Here is a 16527-nt window from a genome sequence, read left to right on the forward strand (position 1 = left end):
TCTACAAAATCCTGTTTGTCAATAACATTAAGCGGATTTGAATATCTTTATATACTATATCCATAGAGTTAAGCCTCAAGGCTTTACAACACTTGTCGAGACTAGGCGACTATTTGTGTGGAGTCCCAGCGGCAATAGAGAACGGAGCTGATCGGATGGACAAGAAGAAGAGTAGTACCGATCTGCTGATCCCAATGCCAGCCTTACTCAAGGGTCAAAAAAGTGTCTTCAATTATCGAGTGAATTTCAGATTGGTAAAAGATCAAGACAAGACAAGACAAGAAAAAATGGTACTGGGTATGAAAATTGATTACACCTAGCTAACTAGCTTTATTTGGAATCCAAATTCATATTCCTTTTTTTGAAGAAAAACTCTACATACAATTGGTGTGTGCAGTCGAAATACAATTGTCTGACATTGGGTCTCACTCTTTTCTTCCTCCCACTTTCTTCCTCTCTCTTCCTCTCCACTTCTTTTTTCATCTGCTGACTTTCGTCCTCTCTCTTTCTCTCCACTTCTTTTTTCTGATGGCCCGTTCTCTACGGGATTGAAGACCCCACCATTCTAAGTGTCAAAGAAAACAAGTCAAGATGTCGTTGATTCCAAGTTCATTTTGTGGCAGACGAAGCAATGTCTTCAATCCATGCTCACTCGAAATATGGGATCCCTTTAAGAATTTTCCACTCGCTTCTTCTTCTCTATTAGGATCTCAGTTTGCAAGGGAGAAGTATGCTTTCGTCGATTCTCACGTGGATTGGAAAGAGACCCCAGAAGTCCATGTGCTTCAGATAAGCAAGTAGAGGAATGTGGAGAAGGAAGACAAGATCGACACTTGGCACAAGGTGGAGCACAGTAATGGCAAGTTCTTGAGGAGGTTCAGGCTGCCAGAGAATGCAAAGATGGATGAGATTAAGGCTGTAATGGAAAATGGGGTTCTCACTATTACCGTTCCCAAAGCAGAGGTGAAGAAACCAGTCATCAAGGCAATAGAAGTTGGAAGTGATTGAACGTGTGCTGTTGTTGGACAAAAAACACAACCAACCACAAAATAATTGATCCCAAAACAAAAAAAAAAATAAAGAGAGAGCCAAGATAGAAGAAATCGAAGAAGAAAGAAAAGTTTTTGAAAAAGAAGAAAGAGAAAGAGAGAGAGAGGGGTCTGATTTGTTTTGTATTTTTAATTTTTTAATTCTCACATTTACCTGCCGCTTGCATATTCCGATTATACCTAGCAAAATTATTCTTTGAAATCCAAATTTCTGATAAGTGTAAATGCAAATTACCATGAGGCATAGAGTAGGAATAGAGAGACATTTGAGGTGATGTTGGATAAAGCAAAAGGAAGATGTGATTGCCCATTTCACGTTCATCACCTTTGAAATTTCAGTAATATAGAAAGTGGTAGCTGGAGACAAAAACGAAAGGGACCACCACGGCTCCTCTCTTCTCGAGAATCCATACATGTAAGACCTATTGCTCATGCAATTTGGGATCCTCATTTTGGTCAACCGGCTGTGGAAGTTTTTACTCGAGGGGGTGCTCTTGGACCAGTAAATATCGCTTATTCTGTAAAGCGAATGAAAAACCTGAGTTGATGTGTCAGTAGTACTGCGAGCATCAGTAGTGGGCACAATAAAATTAAATTTTAGTTAAAAAATAATTAAGGACAAATTAAAGTGTAACAATAGGATAATGAACAATAATTTTAATTTTAGATTATATTACTAACTAAATTTGTTGAACTAAAAGGACTAGCCAAATATTATTTTTGAATTAAAACATTATATTTCTGCTACTTGCTTCTCTTCCGTACAAGTAGAAATGCATTATTTTTCAGTGCTTACTTCTTCCCATGCTACCGTGATGATGTTTTGAATATGAACTTTCAAAATAATTTCTTTATATATTATATATATATATATTAAAATCTTAACTATGATTCTCAATTTTGCAATATTTACTAACTCAACGAATATAATAGAATGTACGCTAGAGGTAAAATTTCTATTAATTTTTTAAGTAACAAAAATTTGTAAATAAAATAAATAAAGAATATTCACTAGAATTAAAATAAAAAATTTACAAGAATAAATTATAATTAAAATAAATAAACAATTCAAAATTAATATTTTAATAAAATAATAAAAGATTTGTTGAATATGTTATTTGATATTTTTGAAAATTGATTAGTTAAATTTATAAAAATAAATTTTTAAATAAAATTTTGATTAAAATTTGTTGAGCCCGCACTCCAAGAACTTGGCGTGATCAGTGCAACTTTGCAATCACAGACGAGCAATGATACAGTTACAATCTATTTGCATTTTATTTACAACTTATCAAAAAAAAAAAATTCCTTAATTCAAACACATAAAATTAAAATCAAAATTAAAATAAATATTTTAAAATAATATTATTTTATTTGAAAGTGGTGGAAAAAAATCTTAAGAGATGACCAGGAGTAAAAGTCTCTTAATTGTCAGGTGCGTGCTAGCTAGCTAGAAGTTAGTGAGAGAAAATCCACTGTAAGATTTGTATCGTCTTAAGATAGTCCAATTAAACAATGGTAATAATAATATTATAAGCATTAAAAAATAATATTCACAATAAAATAGATGATATCAAATACAAGGATGATGCATGATCATAATAACCAAGTTTTACAAACAAGATATATTTTCAAAAAGAATGGAGGTGGTTTTTGTTTTAAGAGTAATTTTACATATAACTGTGAAGTACGTGATTGTTTTGAAAAAGTATAGAATTTATTATTAAAAAATTAATTTTTTTATATAAATTTTATATTTTATTATTTTTTTAAAATAATTACGTAACAATTATATAATTCATAATTATAAATATTTTTATGGTATCCTAAAAGTAACAAAGATGGCTCAAACATAAAAGAATTTTTAATTAATATGGAGACAAAAATTCCATAAGTAACATGGACTCGTGAGGTTGAAGGTCCTTCCAAGAGCCAAAAATAGATTTCTCGACCTGGCCCCCACGTGGTCTGGTCTTGCACTTATCGAGATAATTAGGACTAAAATTCTCTTAATTATCAAGTGCTAGCTAGCTAGAAGATCTTACAACAAAAGAACAAATGGCACTGGATTTGAAAATTGATTACACCTAACTGGCTAGCTTGCTTTATTTAGAATTCAAATTCATATTCCTTTACCCTTTTACGTTCATAACCTTTGAAATTTGAGAAAGATATCTGTAACGTGAATTATGTAATTATTGTATAATTATTTAAAAAAATAAATAAAATAAAAGACTTACATAAAAAAATAAAATTTTACTAATAGATTATATTTTTTTAAAAAATAATTATACGATATTTACATATTTTACCATTATAGTAATATAATAAAGTGGTAGCCGGAGACACAAACGAAAGCTGTAAAGCGACTAAAAAACCTTTGCCCTCTTAAGTTGATGGATCAGCAGTACTGCTAAGAACATGGTGTGATCAGTGTAACTTTGCAATCCCGGATTACCAATGGTACAGATACAATCTATTTACGTTTCATTTACAACTTATCAACAAAATAATATATATATATTTTTTTAATTCAAACACATAAAACCAAAATCAAATTAAAATAAATATTTTTTTTTTAAAAAAAGGTGCATTATTTTCTCTTAAGATTTTCTTGGAATTTTCATGTAAAAGGCGTTCATTAAGAGATGACTTTTCATGCTTTCTCACTGTTTTTTGGAGGAGAAATCGCATTGATAGTAGTGGGTAGGTGAGATATATTACCCCAAAGGTAAGTTTCTAACTGCATAAAGATGTCTCACATCTAACATCGTTGAATTATTGATCATGTCCGTGCCAAGCAACGTACGCGCGTGCTTTGGAATTTAATACCATCTTCCCCCACCCAATTCGCTTTGGGTAAAAGTAGCCTGGGTGACTTGAGAGTGGCCCTCGTGATAAAAAAGGGGGAAAGAAAACAAAAAACTTGAAGAAATTTTATACTTTATTTCCTCTCCTACACTTTTACCCAAGAATCAGATAAAGAAAAGCTAAAAGAAAAACCTTATGGTTATGAAATCCTTTTTTTTCTCTCTTCTTGCATTTCCCAGCAAGCAAATAGATTAGGAAAAAAACCAAAGTGGCTCAAATAATGAGCAACTAAAATTCCTCAAAACCCAAGATCATTCCTCTCTCCCCGATTTCTCCCTCATGCTAACTCTCCTCAGCCAACCACCATAACACGTCGACGGTACGTACCATGAGCACGCCATGGTTTTAGAATACATTACTTTCCCGTTATCTAAATTTTTATTTTTAAGTTATATTGATAGGTGAGGTTCAGATAATTGTTTATTAGGTGATTCCAATTAGCATATAGTAGTGTGTATACACTACAAGAAAAATAGACTTTTGTGACCATTTAATTGCGATGAAAAGATCATTTGTGACTAAAACAGACTTATTTTGACTATAAATAATCATTTCGCTGAAATTAACTGACTACAAATAAACAGTTTTCTTATAGTGATATAAGAGTCTACGGACAAAATATAACATTCTCATAGATTTCAAAATTTGTTACTTCCTTTTCTTCTTTTAAAGAGTTTATTTGGTTGTAGGTTTTTGGTTTGAACCTTCTTAGTATGTAATTCATACTACAGAGTTCCTCTTAAAGTATTCATTTTCCCTCTAAAATTTGCATCTTTTGTGCGTGTGCGTGTTATTTTTCCATTTCCCTTCTATTTTTTCTAGATATGGAATATTATATAAAATCGTAGCATGAAAGTAATAATATATTTCAATTCAAAAAATGTTTAATGTTTCTACGATTAGGTCTCAATTATAATGGCACTAAAAAGGTATATCATTTTTATGCTTGTTGATAGTGCAATTCTAATTTTCATTCTACATTCTTTTCAGCTCGATTGAGTTTGCTAAATTGGTTAGACTTCTTTATTCTACTTCCAATAACCCTGAGGTAACCAACAATGCTCTGAATGTATCTATTTCAATGGTTGATTTTAGCCTGTTGGAACATATATTTGGATTGAAAAGGTTTTTGACTTTAAATCATCATGAGTTTTTCTTCTCAATTGAAGGAGATTGATTATAAATAATTACACATTATCTTCTGTTCAATGTAGGGAATTCAATTAATAGATTTATAACATTTCCTATTTGCTTTTAGAGACAAATTTTGACTTTGTGTGCTGTTCATTGATTCTCCTGCATCTGTTTCTCTACTATTCTATTCAATTGTCAATGAGTTGTTACGTTGCATGTATAAATGAATAGCAGTAAGCTCACATTGATAGATCAGTACAAATTTATCATGATCTCATCAATTAGTTCTTTTCTATTCTTATAACTTGAGTCCTTGTTTAAAACGATTCACCATGTGTTGGAAAACATCCTATAATAAACAATATGTATAGGGCTCTTCCTTTAGAAGAAAAAGAACATATATGACGAGAAAAGATATAAAGATATCTTCAACAAAGAATTTCTATGAATGATACTATTTAACGCGAAGAACAGTTTCTCTCCCAACCAAACTTTCATGATGAAATAGATGCGTTAGAAGGTAATGTAGAATTCATGCACAATACTTAGGAGGTCAGGCCACGTTGTACAAAAAGATAACGCACTTTTTGTGCTGATGTTGGGACCAGTGATATGTCCTTGGCAGAATAAATCGAATATTGTTCTAATCTTGATATTTCTAGAATTTCCTGTCAGCAAATAAACACAGTTGAAATTGTGTCAACAGAGTCTCTTCACTGGATAATGCCATAGTGTCTTCGATACCTGGGGCAACAAATACATGTACAAATAATGTACATACACTTGATCAACTTCCATTCGAGCAGGTTTATTGTACATAATTTGTTTTCACCGTTCTTTCCCGTTAGTTCTCCTATATTTTTTTTTTTATTCAACATGCTCAATCTTTTATTCAATAGGTTGCTTCTTTTTTTCGATACCAACCCAACTTTGAGCCAAGGATATCATTTTGTCTTTCCTTTTTTTTTCCCCCCGTAGGAAAGCAGCATCAACAATCGGCTGGTTTTAGGAAAATACCACAAATAGGGGTGTAACCGGTCCGGCCTGGTCCGGTTTTGGACAAAATTTATGACCGAACCGGTATGTACCGGTTTTACATTTTTCAAAACCGATTACGCCTTGGTTACCCTCCTAAACCAATATCTCCGGTTTTACAGATTTCCGGTCCGGTTCGGTCCTATTTTACGGTTTTTTTAAAATGTAAAAACATATAATAAAGTGTTACTTCTTATGATAAAATGTTATTAATAATTTCATATATATTTTTTTATGTTTAAAGCATATGATTAATTAAATTTTCATCTTTAAGATTAAACTTTTATTTTATAAATTATAATAACATTATCGTATATATAATTATATTAATAACATATAATCAAACAAATTACAAATGTTCATATTTAAGATTAACATTTCATGTTATAATTTATAGATTATAACATGAAATTATTTCATATATGATATATAATTATATATTATATATAAAACCGCCTAATTATTATTGTGCAGCATAATAATTTATTGTGCATCTACTCTAATTCTCTACTTCCTTCTCTTATTCTTCAGTCTCCTTCCTTTATGCTGTTTTTGGTATCAGAGCCAATCTGGTATCTACTTGTTCGTAATTGTTTTTATTTCATTTCATTTGTTTTGTTGTTCTACAACCCTCACCCTGAGTTCTTACTTTGGTTGGTTCATCACCATGTTGTCTGTCTAGTACCCTAGGTAAGTCCCGTTTGCCAAAGAGCGTTGAGGGCAGCTTGGGTTGTCGGGTCGGATAAGGTATGATGTTCGCAGGCCCCTGAAGTGCGAAAATCGGTGTTGGCTAATGACAAAATGAATAGGATGGATAGATCCAATTCAACAATTAGTTCCAGGTCGACTATGCCACCAGACATAGTTAATGAAGAAGACTGCTCTTTTGATGAAGCAGTTCCCCTTGCGCTGGAATCATGGAAGATCCCAAAGATCAACCCTAATTCCATATACCAAACCACTTGGTATCAATCCACTTTTAATTATGCTTTTAATGTTCAAACAGTTGAACAAACCTATGCCATTTCAAAATCTCAAGAAAAGTGTTTTCTTTTCAAAAAGGAAAACATTGATGAGTATTTAAAAAATGGATTTAAATATTTAGATGTTGGTTCAGTCCAAATTGCTGCCAAACCTTTAACTAGGAAAAACATCAATGCTTCTGTTTTATTTTGTTTACGGGATGCTAGATTCAATCATTTTGAAACTAGTATCTTAGGAATGGTCCAGTCCTTTCTTTCAGAAGGACCAGTTCATTTCGATTGTTTTCCTGATTTAACTTTGTCTTTAACTAATAAAAATATTTTGGGTGCTTTAACTCTAAATATTTTAACTTTTGGTTATGATATGCTTGAGGGAAGCAAACCTCTTGCATTAATTTTTCGGATTTATTATCGTATTTTAAAAATGAATTTAAATCCAAAACCTATTCCAAAACCTTCTGGAAAATATACTCTACTGATCCAGAGTTCAACTCCAGATGTGAATATTCAAGTTCCAAAAAAGATTTATTGGCAAGATATAAATCTTCCAACTGAATGGACTTTGGAACATGAAGCTCCTCTAGCCAGAAATATTCCCACTGAATGTAATCTTGTTTACATTAAACAATTTCTAGATGGAACTATTAAAATTAGTTTTGACCAGACTAGTATTCCGAGCCTAAGAAGAAATTCTTTTGCTAAGTTTAGATCTCCCTTTGCTAGTTCAGTCACTGAAAATCCAGTACGAAGAGACCAAAATCTCAAACGTTTTCTGGAAGACTCAATTCAAACGGCTTAACCAGTTAATCCTGTTTTAAAACTGAAAGGACTTTTTACGTCCTCTCAGGTTACTTCTGCTTATTATTCTACTAAGGAAGGTGAAACTTCCAGTGGTAAACCCATACAGGAAGAAGCTGAAAAAGAAGAAGAAAATTCATCTTTATCACCAACAGCTTCAGATATGGTTGCTCCTATTCATCACAGTTTAACTGTTTTAAACAAACCTTTTGAGTTTGATTTGGTTGCTCTTGTTAATGAATATGGTTTAAACAAAAACCGTGATAGACGTAAAGCCTATCATGCGAAATATACTGATAAAGAAAAACTTCGCGTTAAGCGAAAATGGAAAGAATAAATGAATAAGCAACAAAGACATATTCTCTTCTTTGATTTTGTTGAAAACTATTATGTTTCTAACAATATTTTAAATGTTGTAAAAACTGATTTTGTCAAGGAAGAAAGTAACATAGTAGTTCAAGCTAGCTATCTACTTTTAGAAACAGTACTTATTCCTTATAAAGGAACTAAAGTATCTGCTACTCCTTTCAAAATCCCTGAATCTGTTTCCAGATATCCAGAGAAGGACAAGATTTTAAAAGAAACAAAAAAGGCTATTTTCCAAAATAACTTTATAAATCTTGTTCTTCATACGATCGGACAACAGTTACACCGGATTGAAGAAAATGTTAAAAAACCTATTTTTACTCCAAGTCCTGTTTTCAAATGTGAAAATCCTTTGGCTCCTCCCAAAGATCAGTTACAGAAAACTGTTAAGACAGTTGAACAACCTTTGATTATCTAACCATCAAGTCGGCCTAAAATTGATTTTAAAACCCCCCAAGCCAATACTCTTGATAAGATTGATCAAATGCTTAGTGATCTTAAAAAAGAACGACCTTCTACTAGTGCTCTAATGAGTAACGAAAGAGAAGAAGTTCTTGTGGAAACCACAGATGAGTCATCTAACGATCACTCTTCTGAAGAAAATGATATTGATTTACTTGAAAAGAACTTTCAAGATTTTGATTTAAAACTTGAAATCGCCAGATTTTCTTCAAAATGACCCAAACCAATGAGTCTAACAAAGAACTGGTATTCCAGGCCTACTCCTTCTGATTTACAGTTTGAATAAATTTTTTTTCAAAACCAATATTCTTACTCTGCTGACAAAGTTTACGAATGGAATATTGATGGATTATCTGAACAAGAAATCATCAATACCATGAGTGAAATGTCGCTTGTTGCTAATGCTTACATTAACAATAATACCAGACAACTTGATATTGTTATGATTTTAACCAAGGGTTTTTCTGGTGTTTTACACAACTGGTGGGATAAGCATCTCACTAGTACTATGAAGGAAACCATTCAGAATGTTGTAAAGCGCAATGATGAAGGGTTATCTATTTTTTATGAAAACATTGGGATGGCTCATCCTGACGGTATTAATACCTTGATTTATACTATTTTAAAACATTTTATTGGAAAACCATCAAATATAACCAATCGTATTAGCGATCAATTGAATAATCTACGATGTCATCAGATGTCAGATTATAGATGGTACCGTGATGTTTTTATAGCTCGAGTAATGCTTCATGATGATAGTCAGAAGCCTTACTGGAAAGAAAAATTTATTGATGGTCTACCTCGTTTGTTTGGTTACAAAGTGAAGGAAGAACTTACTGATATAACGGGATGTCTTAATTACGAAAATTACACCTATGGTGATATTTTTAGTGTAATAAAAAAAATTGGTATCAGTATGTGCAATGATCAAAGAATGCTTCGTGAACAGATGAGAAATAGTAAGAAAGCCAAATATGAAATGAGAACTTTTTGTAAACAATTTGGCATTCCTTCTATAGCTTCTTTTAAAAGAAAGCATAAGTTTTCTAAACCTCATGGTGGTACAAGGAGAAAACCCCATGATGAATTTTATAAGAAAACTTATAAAAAATCTAAGCCATTTTCTAAGAAAAAGAACTATAAAGATTCTTCACAAGGAAAATGTTCTAACTGTGGTAAATCAAGGCATTTTACTGACAAATGCCCCAAAAAAGCCAAAAACAAAAAAAGAAGCTTAATCAGTTGAATATTGATAGCAATGATAAAGAAGAACTATTTCGACTCCTAGAAATAGCTTCTTCTTCATCATCTGATATCCTAGAGTTCAGTTCTAGTAATTCAGAATATCACTCTGAAACTGAATCTCCTGATTCTATTGGTGCAAAGCTTGGTTGCAATTGTAATGATACTTGTTGCAAACCTCCTGGTAAAACAATCAATGTTTTAACCAAGGCTGAAGAACAGGAAAAGCTTTTGCTAACCTTAATTTCTCAAATCACAAATCCTGAGCTTAAAGAAGAATATCTTCTTAAACTCTAGAAGACAATGGTTCACCAAGAACCAAAACTTCTAGGCAAAGGATTAGTTTTCAAGAATCCTTGGAAAGATTTCAAAAGAAAAAACCCAAGGAAATTTCTACTTCTGATTTACAGCATGAAATAAATCTTGTCAAAAAAGAAATCCTTGAACTTAGATCTGAGATCAACAATCTTAAATCTGAAAATGAGATTTAAAACAAGAATTTTTAGTGTTTAAAATTGATAAACAACTTGATCAGGATATTCCTTCTGACAATGAGCAAACGAATGATTCTGGTTCAAGCCAACATGAGCTGGCTGCTGACAACCAGATATGTTTGATCCACCATACTATTCCCCTAAGTGGTTTTCAAGAGTTACTATTGTTGTTTCTCATGATTTTCAATTTTCTGTTGTTTCTATGATTGATTTTGGATTAGACTTGAATTGTATTCAAGAATGATTAATCCCTAGCAAATATTTTGAGAAATTCACTGAAAGCTTATTTTTGGCAAATGGATCTCAGATGAAGATCAATTATGAGCTCAACAATGCTCATGTTTGCCAAAATAATACCTGCTTTAAAATCCCTTATGTTTTAGTCAGAAATATGTCTGACAAAGTAATTTTAGGAATTCTTTTTATTTCGTCTTTATATCCTTGGTTCTTTGGATGAGATCTATTCTCCGGGGTGAATTCTGCCTAAGCATGAAGAGAGGTTCTCCTTTTATAATACAAGGAGTTCCTGTTTACAATTATTAAAGCAAAACAGTAAAAGTAAATCCGTGAGTAAACAGTGGGAACTGTTTAAGCACAGACACAAATATCATCATTATGTCTTCCAGCTGTCTCTGTGGACTTCTGCTTTCGGCATAAGATGACAAAATGGCAGTCGTCTTTATGTCTTCAGCAGTCTCTGTGGCCTGCTGCTTTCGGCATAAGGCGGCAAATATCAAAGGAGACTTGACCTGTTCTGGTCTTCTTTGACCTTGAGTAGTAGTCAATCATCAGATAACCTTGGGGTGTCTTCTGAATCATGACCAAACACGTTGCTGTATGAAGTCTCTGATAATGTTTCTGAATTCTTGTCTTCTTTAGAATCATTGCTCAGGGACTTAGATAGTTGTTTTTCCAATATTTTAATTAAATCATTTTTATCAAGTCTATCAAGAATATCAGTGTTCTTTTTAGACTTTGAAGATTTCTTTGAGGATGAGCAGGTGGCTTTTCCTCGTTGAGATGTTGTGGGTGAATTAGGGGCCTGGATCAATGTATATCCAGGAGCAGGTGAACCGATCTTGATGGCTGGAAATTCTTCTTTGTTCTGCAGGTCTGGTGCAGCTTGTGGAAAATCCTTGATCATTCGGTCAATTGTTTTTTGAATAAATGCAAACTTATCCCACCACTTAGTGAAGTAAGCGCGGGTCATAACATTAGCATTCCTTTTATAATTCCATTTGAAAATCCACGGTAGTTAGTAGGTTTTGCAAAAATGGAGAGAGTAGGGAAATTTGACTAAATGTTGATCTAGTTTGGGATCGACAATCATGGTGTAATGTTTAAAAGCTCGGGAGAGCTGCTCAGGGAAATTCTCTGAAATTAATCCAAATTGGTTTCACCATTGGAGAAACCAAAAAGGAAAGCTTCCTTTGAATTTGGCATCAAAATTAATGAACCAAGAGTGGCTCATATCAGGTACCTGGAAGAACATGAATATGTTCCAGGCAGTAATATAATCATGGTACGTAAAAGAAGTGTCTATATCAGAGAGTCTTTTAGGAGTATAGGGATTGGTTCCCCATTCTTCTTCTGTGATGACTCGAAGGATATAGGCATTATGGTAGATTAATTTGTTTGGATTGTTTTTGTCATAAATGGGTTTTATGACAACAGAATTGGTAAGAATTAAGATACTGGAATAAAACTGGAGATTCTTGGAAGAATCTTTTGGTATCCAGTGAAAATTGGGAGGAAAATAAGAAGAAGCAATTTTGAAAACATCTATATATGCAAACCGGTTAGGTCTACATGAAACAGATAGGATACAAAAGGCTTACGCAAATACTCAGATTTTCCTTTTGGGAGGAAATACTGAGAGGAAACAGGGTTTGTAACCTTTGATGCAATTGTCTTGGTATATGGATCAAAGGGCATAGAAACTGTTGACGCAAAGGTCGCAGGTTGAATAACTTTACCAAGAGGGGTGAACCTATTGGCAATATCTAAACATGTTGACACAGGGGTCTGTGTTGGCTCATTTTTTATCAGGTTGAGGCTGGGAATTGGGGGAGGGACATTTGTCTGTTTTTCTTTTCCTTTGTTTTTCTTGCTCATGGTTGGGTGTCTGTAACAATTCACGGGTAAGAAAATCAGGGATAGAATTGTTGGTGCATTTGATGAATTCAATATCAAAATTAAAAACACTTAAAATAGCTTGCCATCGTGCAAAAATATCTATGGATGTAATGTTTTGAACATTTTTTTCTAAAACAACTTTAGCACTCATGCAATCAATCTTTAGTAGGAATTTCTTATTAAGTAAATCAAATTGAAATTTACAAATACATAGTACTATAGATAAAATTTCTTTTTTAATAGTATTATATTTTTCTTGTGCAGGGTTCCAGACTCCAGAATAGAAGCAAAAAATTTGTTCAAAAGAGCCTGGTGAAATAGATTGTTTCAGAATGCCACCGTAACCAATGTCAGAGGCATCTTTCAACAATTTTAAATGAATCAGAAGTAGGGATACCAAGGCACGGAAGAGTCTCATGTTAATTTTCCTTACTAGATTAGTGTGTATTTCTGTCCAATGAGGAGGATTAGAAAGAAATCGTTTGAACAAATGACGACATTATTTCCTCATATCCTTGTTGAAATCATGAACATAGTTGAGAGATCCTAAGAATCTCTACAATTGTTTTTTGTCAATGATGACATCAGCAAATTTGTCAGCAAATTCAATGGTTTTTTAGATGGGCCTGATTTTGCCTTCAGAAATATCATAACCAAGGAATCTAATCTTGGTTTGAAATAATTTGATCTTTTTCGCTGAAACGACAAGACCATTGATTCTATTGATGTCTAGAAACGAATTCAAATGTTTCCAGTGTTCATCAATAGATTTTGAAAAAACAAGAACATCATCAATGTAGATGGTGATAAATGCAGTGAACGAATTGAAGTTATCGTTCATAATGTTTTGGAACTCACTAGGGGCATGTTTTAGGCCAAAGGGCATCACATTCCACTCATAGTGACCAAAAGGGGTAATAAAGGTTGTCTTATACCTATCCGACTCTGCAATCTGGATTTGTTAAAATCCTGATTTTAGGTCAAACTTAGAGAAGACAACTGCATCACTTAACCTTTGAATCAAGTCATTTTTTGTTGGGAATAGGGTACCTAATCCACTCTAAGACTTTGTTTAAGGGTTTATAATTAATGACTAGGCAAGGGGTTCCTCTTTCTAACTTAGCATTTTTCTAGACATAAAAGACAGGACAAAACCAAGGGGACTTGCTATGTCTAATTATTCATTTTTGAAGAAGATCTGCAATTTCAATTTTACAAAATTTTAAAGTCTTACTATTCATTTGAATAGCACTAGCTTTAGTGGGAATGATTTTGTTATAAAAAATTTTTATATATGGAAGGGAAACGATATGTTTCTTCCGATACAAAAAAGTATTGGATAAATCTGAACAAACATAAAAAATTAAACGTTTGTTAAAATTATCAATTTTTGAAAGATGTAAAGAAGAAAATAATTGTTCAGAAATCTTCTTATATTTGATTTCCTCCTGGAGGAAATTCAAATGTTTTTCTTTTGCAAGAATCAAAGATTTTAAACTTTTATCCTGATCAATCTCGAAACGAGAAGCAAATTTAAATTTAACTTTTTACCAAAAGGATCAGTAGTAATACCATCTTTTTCGGTCAAAAAATGATATAAAGACGAAATAAAAGGAATTCCTAAAATTACTTTGTCAGACATATTTCTGACTAAAACATAAGGGATTTTAAAGCGGATATTATTTTGGCAAACATGAGCATTATTGAGCTCATAATTGATCTTCATCTGAGATCCATTTGCCGAAAATAATCTTTCAATGGATTTTTCAAAATATTTGCTAGGGATTAATTCTTCTTGAATACAATTCAAATCTGATCCAGAATCAATCATAGCAACAACAAAAAATTGAAAATCATGAGAAACAACAATAGTAACTCTTGAAAACCACTTAGGGGGAATAGTATTGCGGATCAAACATATCTGGTTGTCAGCAGCCAGTTCATGTTGGCTTGAACCAGAATCATTTGTTTGCTCATTGTCAGAAGGAATATCCTGATCAAGTTGTTTATCAATTTTAAACACTAAAAATTCTTGTTTTAAAATCGCATTTTCAGATTTAAGATTGTTGATATCAGATCTTAGTTCAAGGATTTCTTTTTTGACAAGATTTATTTCATGCTGTAAATCAGATGTAAAAATTTCCTTGGGTTTTTTCTTTTGAAATCTTTTCAAGGTTTCTTGAAAACTAATCCTTTGCCTAGAAGTTTTTGATTCTTGGCGAACCATTGTCTTCTTGAGTTTAAGAAGATATGCTTCTTTAAGCTCAGGATTTGTGATTTGAGAAATTAAGGTTAGCAAAAGATTTTCTTTTTCTTCAGCCTTGGTTAAAATATTGATTGTTTTACAAGAAGGCTTGCAACAAGTATCATTACAATTGCAACCAAGCTTTACACCAATAGAATCAGGAGATTCAGTTTCAGAGTGATATTCTGAATTACTAGAACTGAACTCTAGGATATCAGATGATGAAGACGAAGCTATTTCTAGGAGTCGAAATAGTTCTTCTTTATCATTGCTAACAATATTTAACTGATTAAGCTTCTTTTTTAGTTTTTTGGCTTTCTTGTGGCATTTTTCAGCAAAATTCCCTCATTTGCCACAATTAAAATATTTTCCTTGTGAAGAATCTTTATAGTTCTTTTTATTAGAAAATGGCTTATATTTTTTATAAGTTTTCTTATAAAATTCATCACGTAGTTTTCTCCTTGTACCACCATGAGATTTAGAAAACTTATGCTTTCTTTTAGATGGAGCTATAGAAGGAAGGCCAAATTGTTCACAGAAAGTTCCCATTTCATATTTGGCTTTCTTACTATTTCTCATCTGTTCACGAAGTATTCTTTGATCAGTGAACATACTGATACCAAGTTTCTTGATTAGACTGAAAATATCACCATATGTGTAATTTTCGTAATTAAGACATCTCGTTATATCAGTAAGTTCTTTCTTCACTTTGTGAACAAACAAATGAGGTAGACCATCAATAAATTTTTCTTTCCAGTAAGGCTTCTGACTATCATCACGAAGCATTACTCGAGCTATAAAAACATCTAGGTACCATCTATAATTTGACATCTGATGACATTGTAGATTATTCAATTGATCGCTAATGCGATTGGTTATATTAGATGGTGTTTCAATAAAATGTTTTAAAATAGTATAAATCAAGGTATTAATACCATCAGGATGAGCCATCCCAATGTTTTCATAAAAAATAGGTAACCCTTCATCATTACGCTTTACAGCATTCTGAATGGTTTCCTTCATAGTACTGGTGAGATGCTTATCCCATAAGTTGCGTAAAACACCAGGAAAACCTTGGATTAAAATCATAACAATATCAGGTTGTCTGATATTATTGTTAATGTAAGCATTAGCAACAAGCGACATTTTACTCATGGTGTTGATGATTTCTTGTTCAGATAATCCATCAATATTTTACGAATGGAATATTGATGGATTATCTGAATAAGAAATCATTAACAATATTAGGTAACAGGACCATCAATTAACCCCCAAAAATCAATATCAGTAGAGCAGTTGCTTACAAGGGAACAAGAAGGTTAGAATAATTGTTATTATTTTGACTTTTATTTGTTCTAATATAAAAGTTTTGCATTTCTAATTTGTTAAATTTATTATCCTACAGTACTAAAAAAGAATAAAAAAGAACCCGTTGTCTCATGTCGCTAGTACTATTGTTACAAACTTCAAATAAGAAAAATAGAAGGTCTATTTTGTTGTTGTCTGGTCGTTTACTACAACAGTTTGTTGTTGATATGTACATAAAAATTGAGACGTCGAGATTGGATTATTTCCGTAATAAGCAATAAGAAATTCGATCTGAAGTGTATCAAGGAATTGATAGCATTTCAATTGGACAAAATAGTGGTTCCAAAGTTGGCAAATGCATTATTTTGCCTTCTTTCATTGGAGGCCCAAGAGATATACAC

General features: G+C 32.4%; 1 long non-coding RNA gene and 1 pseudogene across 1 annotated transcript; both read left to right on the forward strand.

Annotated features, from left to right (window-relative positions):
* Positions 1 to 566: 566 nt before the first annotated feature.
* On the forward strand, positions 567 to 1008 carry LOC121241364 (annotated as a pseudogene).
* A 3041-nt stretch (positions 1009 to 4049) lies between these two features.
* LOC121241343 lies at positions 4050 to 5338 on the forward strand. Its single transcript, XR_005935708.1, has 2 exons — positions 4050 to 4239; positions 4911 to 5338. It is a non-coding gene; the product is annotated as an uncharacterized LOC121241343 (long non-coding RNA).
* The last annotated feature ends 11189 nt before the right edge of the window (positions 5339 to 16527 follow it).

This window comes from Juglans microcarpa x Juglans regia, chromosome 7S, assembly GCF_004785595.1.
Source record: "Juglans microcarpa x Juglans regia isolate MS1-56 chromosome 7S, Jm3101_v1.0, whole genome shotgun sequence".
NCBI lineage: Eukaryota > Viridiplantae > Streptophyta > Magnoliopsida > Fagales > Juglandaceae > Juglans > Juglans microcarpa x Juglans regia.